This window comes from Otolemur garnettii, unplaced genomic scaffold (assembly GCF_000181295.1).
Source record: "Otolemur garnettii isolate 467f Iridium unplaced genomic scaffold, OtoGar3 scaffold00027, whole genome shotgun sequence".
Lineage (NCBI taxonomy): Eukaryota > Metazoa > Chordata > Mammalia > Primates > Galagidae > Otolemur > Otolemur garnettii.
Genome location: NW_003852422.1, coordinates 14,850,242 through 14,856,500, shown reverse-complemented (window position 1 = coordinate 14,856,500; position 6,259 = coordinate 14,850,242). Strand labels below are relative to the sequence as shown.

The window sequence follows — 6,259 nt, the reverse complement described above, 5'->3', positions numbered from 1 at the left end:
GGTTGTCTATTTTTTGGTGTTATACAGAAAAGAATGCTAATTGTATTGGCAAAATTAACTATAAATAGTGTTAAAAGACATGGCTCCTAACTTCAAAGAATTTTCTGATATGATATATACAACTCCCAAAATGCCCAGCCCATTATAAATCAGGTTCCTCACCAACAAACAGTAGCTAAACCAAAAATCTCCTGTGAAGATTAAATAGGATCATATTTATACAATATCAAGTTTTACCTGCCAATAAAAGGAAGCTCTTGTGATTTGTCAGGAACCTAGAAACCTCTCAAAGCACTGTCCACTGTGCTCCTTCCTCTCTTGGCTTAGGTCTGGTTTTTGGCAACATGGCTAAATGCACCAAGCAGGTCAGCATCCTTCATAAATACAGGACCTGGGACCTGCTATAGTGCTTCTGTCCAGAAAACAGCGAAGAAAATTGAAATCAGTCAGCACAACAAGGATACTTGGTCTTTCTGTGGCAAAACCAAGTTGAAAAGAGGAGCTGTAAGGATCTGGCATTGTGGTTCCTGCATGAAAAAAGTAGCTGGTGGGGCCGGGACCTACAAGACAACTTCTGTTACAGTGAAATCCACCATCAGAAGACTGAAAGGTAGACTTAGAGAAGCTTCGCCTTTTCAGATGTCCCTAGCCTCTAATAAATGGGTTAACTTATGTAAAAAAGCTAAATAAAAGTGTGTTCAATAGAAACGTGTCAACCAAATATTTATTTATTTGTTTATTTAGGGATAAGGTCTCACTCTGTTGCTCAGGCTTAGGTGCAGTGGACTGATTATAGCTCCTTACAGCCTTGAACTCCTGGATTCAAGTCATCCTTCTCCCTTATCCTATCAAGTAGGTAGGACAATTTAGAGATGAGATCTTGCTGTATTGTCCAGTCTGGTCTTAAACCCCTAACATCAAGTCTTAAACCCCTAACCTTCTGTCTGGGCCTCCCAGAGTGCTGGGATTACAGGCATGAACCACCATGCTTAGCAATATTTTACTTTTTAAACAAGTTTTTGAAACTTGATGTGTATTTTATGCTTACCAAACTATTTAACTCAGGCTAGACTTCTTTAATGTTCTCAATAACTGTATATGGCCAGCAGCCAACTATTGAATTCTTCAGACTTAGATATTGATAATTATTGGTATTACCTTATTTGATAGCAAGGACAATGTATCGATACAGTTCATAACAGGTTCATTCTTCTGTTCTCTCAAGTACTCCAATTTTGAAGTCTTCAATCTTTTCACCATTATCCTACATGCCAGTGTTCTTATCATTGAAAAAACAACAGAAAAAAATACAAACAGGTTCTTGGCTACTATCACCCTTATATTCAATTGGTTATATCATCTCTCTTAATGGGGCAGACCAGACTGCCAATAGTACAGACTAAGCATTGATTATAAAGATTAGGCCTTACACACTATTAGGCAGTCTATGTGAAGCAGTTGCTTTGCATCTAGTGTTTGGCCTGAAGTCATCATATCTTGTAGTCAAGATGGAAAGATGACACAAGCTGAAGTAGATTTGATCATTACACCTGGTATGCTTGTATCAAAATACCACATGCACCTCGCAAATATGTGCAAGTATTATGTATTCATAAAAATTAAAAAATGGAAAAACTGAATCATAGTATTTGCTGTCCATCTATATTGCTGCAAAATATTTGAGTTAATTCTTTTTATGCCTGAATATTATTTCCTTATGTATGTATAACACATTGTCTCTATCCAATCCTCCACTGATGGATGTTTAGGTTGAATCTATATCTTTAATATTGTGAATTGTGCTTCGGTAAACATGAAAGGGTTGACATCTTTTTGACACAATAATTTCTTTTCAGTTAGTGGGATTGGTGGATCAAATGGTAGTATTATTTCTAGTTCTTTGAGATATCTCCATACTGTTTTCCATAGAAGTTGTTCTAATTTACATCACCACCAACAGGGAATAAGAGTTCCCTTTTCTCTGCATCCTAGAGAACATCTGTTAAGTTCACTCTTTTTAATAGTAGCAATTCTTATCATCATAATATAATATATCATTGTGATTAATTTGCGTTTCTCTGATGATTAGTGATGTTGAACTTTTTTTCATGTGCTTGCTGGCCATATGTTTGTCTTCTTTTGAAAAGTGTTTATTCATGTTCTTAGCTCACTTTTAAATGAGATTACTTGGTAGGTTTTTTGTTTTGTTTTGTTTTCGAGTTGTTTGTGTTCACTGTAAATTCTGGAAATTGTCCTTTGTCAGGCATGTAGTTTGCAGATATTTCTGCTATTTCTTAGTTGTCTGTTCACTGTTGATTATTTTGTTGTTGTTGTTGCAAGAAGCCTCTACTTTAATCAAGTCCCATTTGTCTATTTTTATTTTTGTTGCCTCTGCTTTTGAGGTCTTAGTTGTGAATTCTTTGCCTAGACCAACATTGAAAAGAGTTTTCTCTGTGTTTTCTTCTACTATTTTTATAGTAGTAGGTCTGCCATTGATGTCTTTATTCCATCCTGAGTTGATTTTTGTACATTGTGAGAGATAGGGTTCCAGTTTCATTCTTCTGTGTAAAGCAATCCATTTTTTTCCTGTACCCATTATTGAAAAAGGTGTCTTTTCTCTTGTGTATGTTCTTATAATTGATGGAAGTTTGATATTACATTTTTGATAAACAAAGCTAACCTTTTTCTTAATCTTTGACCTCTGACATTCATTATTGTGATATGAATTTTTATTTAAATTTTTTTTTATAATCATAAACACATAGATCATGTATATATTAATGCATTTATAGGGTACAATGTGTTGATTTCGTATAGAATTGGGAATGCTTACATCACACTGGTTAATATATACCTCATGTTGTTTACTTAATTATTGTGTTAAGACATTTATACTCCCCTCAGGATGAGGGGCAGAGGTAAGATGGCAGACTACAGCTAGCTTTCTACAGAGGCTCTCATCCAGAAGGAGAGTTAAAAGACAGAAGTTTAGCAAGTAAGCCAATGGTTTGGAGCTGGGGCAAGAGAGAAGATTAAAGAACGCATAGCATCCCTGCTGAGGCGAGATGCGACCCCAAAGATACAAACGAAAGGTACTGAATCCATGCCAAGCTGACGGGAGTCCTCTCCTCCATGAGAAGGGCTCGAAGCAAACTCTATACAAACAAATAAGCAGAGTCTAAATGTCCTCCTATTCCATCCCATGGGAGAGACCCTCTAATAAACTGGACCTCCTACCAGTACAGGGTGCCATGGCACTCCCTGCCAGGCATAAAACTGTATATACTCTTTAACTGCAACTCTGAACTTTCAGCACTCTCCTCCACTCTCACCCCAGGGTCTGGAAGCTTGTCCCCCATGGAGTCCAGAATCTTGGGCATTTTCTCAAGAGGTGTGGACAGGGGAAGGGTCCTTGCTCGGCTGTGCTGATTCTGTGGCACGGGAATAAGGAAAGGACAGACAGCAGTGAGAGAACCATTCAGAAGTAGGGGTGGTGCCCCTAGGCACAGAACAACAGCAGTGACGGCAACAATAAGGCTCATGTCCCCTGGGGCAGCTATCCTGGACAGACACACCCTGTTTCTCTAGGCAACCAGAGGAAGCCAGGCACCTTCTCTGGTGGCAGGTACTGGCAGATGGATCTGGGACGTGAGTAAAGGAGCTTGGGTTCTAGAATATGTGCGCACAGCAGGCAGACTTCCAGGGAGGGGCTGTGTCAGAGCTCTGCATTCCTAAGGCTGAGGTGTACCTGGCCCCCAGGGGATCTTAGCTGTGACAAAGGCAGTCAGGCAGAGGCAGGAATTGACAGCTCAGTATGAGCTTCAACTACTTGCTACTGCCCAAAACAGAGTTGTGGTTTCTGTCACCTCAAGCGTCTGACAACCAGGACAGAAACAAACTCTGTGAAGTTGTGCTGTTCTGCCAGCAACATCAATCAGGGGTGGGGCTGGAACTGCGTGAACCACCCCACCTCCATTAAGCACCTGAGGTTGTCAGGCCTCACCTTCCCTTGCTGGATAGTGGCCAAGAACAGAGACCTGGCTGAGGAAACATAGATCTCTCTCTGACTCAGGCAAGCATAAACCTCTGGGGCATTTGCTCATTGGGGGGGACTGGGTCACAGCCCCAGCCCCATTGAGGTTACCAGTGACTGGGTGTGACATATGTGTAAGGTGGGAAAGGAGGCATCAACCTTCACAGACATTCTCTCAGAGAGCTCTGGGATAATTAGAAGAAAACTAATATTCGCCTTATAGGAATCCCTGAAGGTGATGAACTTGCTTCACAAAATACAGAGGCCCTTTCTTCATGAAATTATGCAAGAGAACTTTTCAGACATGCCAAGAGATTCTGAAATTCAGATAGCAGACAGTTTCAGAACCCTAACAAGACTCAACCCAAATAAGACATCCTTTAGGTGCATCATAATTAACTTCACTAAATTTAATATGAAAGAGAAAATTCTAAAAACAGCCAGATGTAAGAAAACCATAACCTACAAGGGGAAGAATATTAGAATGACCACACATCTCTCTGCTGAAAACTTTCAGGCTAGAAGAGGGTGGTCATCAACTTTTAATCTCCTAAAACAAAACAACTTTCAACCCAGGATACTGTATCCAGCTAAACTGAGTGTCATCTATTATGGAGAAATTAAATATTTTAATGACTTCATATGTTGAAGAAATTTGCTATAACTAAACCAGCTCTCCAGGATATTCTCAGACCTATCCTCCATAATGACCAGTGCAATCCTCCACCACAAAAGTAAACTCACTCAGAAACTTTTGATCAAATTCCAACTTCCACAGTGGTGAAAGGATTAAAAATGTCCACTGGACTTTCGAGTAACTCAATACCCAAAATTTTACCAGGTTTATCAATAGTTTCAATCAATGTGAATGGCTTAAATTGCCCTCTAAAGAGGCACAGATTGGCTGACTGAATACTCAGACCAGACATCTTCTGTATACAAGAATCTCATCTTAACTTAAAAGATAAATATAGACTCAGGGTGAAGGGATGGTCACCTATATTCCAGGCAAATGGAAAGCAGAAAAAAGCAGGTGTTGCAATTTTATTCATAGATACAATAAATTTCAAACCAACAAAAGTAAGCAAAGATAAAGACGGCTACTTTATATTTGTTAAGGGTAATACTCAATATGATGAGATCTCAATTATCAATATCTATGCACCCAACCAGAATGCACCTCAATTTATAAGAGACACTCTAACAGGCATGAGCAACTTGATCTCTCCCAGCTCCATCATAGTCAGAGATTTTAACACTCCTTTAGCAGTGTTGGATAGATCCTCCAAAAAGAAGCTTAGCAAAGAAATGTTAAATTTAAATTTAACTATTCAACTTTTGGATTTAACAGACATCTACAGAACATTTCATCCTAACAAAACAGAATACACATTTTTCTTATCAGTCCACAGAACATACTTCAAAATCAACCACATCTTAGGTCATAAGTTTAACTTCAGAAAATTTAAAAGAATAGACATTATTTCATGCATTTTCTTGGACCATGATGGAATAAAAGTTGAACTCAGTAACAACAGGAATCTGCAGACTCATACAAAAACATGGAAGCTAAATAACCTTATGTTGAATGATAGATGGTTCAGAGATGAGATCAAAAAGGAAATTACCAAATTTTTAGAACAAAACAATAATAAAGGTATGAGTTATCAGAACCTCTGGGATACTGCAAAAGCAGTCCTAAGAGGGAAATTTATAGCATTGCAAGCCTTCCTCAAGAGAATGGAAAGAGAGGAAGTTAACAACTTAATGGGACATCTTAAGCAACTGGAAAAGGAAGAACATTCCAACCCCAAATCTAGCATAAGAAAAGAAATAACCAAAATTAGTCCAGAATTAAACAAAATTGAAAACAAAAGGATTATACAACAGATCAATAAATAAAAAGGTTGGTTTTTTGAAAAGGTCAATAAGATAGATAAACCTTTGGCCAACCTAATCAAGAAAAAAAGAATAAAGTCTCTAATATCATCAATCAGAAATGGTAAAGATGAAATAACAACAGATCCCTTACAAATTAAAAAAATCCTTAATAGAATATTATAAGAACTTTATTCCCAGAAATATGAAAATCTGAAGGAAATCAACCAATAGTTGAAAGCATGCCACCTCCCGAGACTTAGCCAGAATGATGTGGATATGTTGAACAAGCCTATATCAAATTCTGAAATAGCATCAACTATACAAAATCTCCCTAAAAAGAAAAGC

The 6,259-nt window shown here is 38.0% G+C and overlaps 1 pseudogene; it reads left to right on the top strand.

Moving 5' to 3' along the window:
• The first annotated feature begins 344 nt into the window (after positions 1–344).
• LOC111724836 lies at positions 345–690 on the top strand (annotated as a pseudogene).
• Positions 691–6,259: the final 5,569 nt, after the last annotated feature.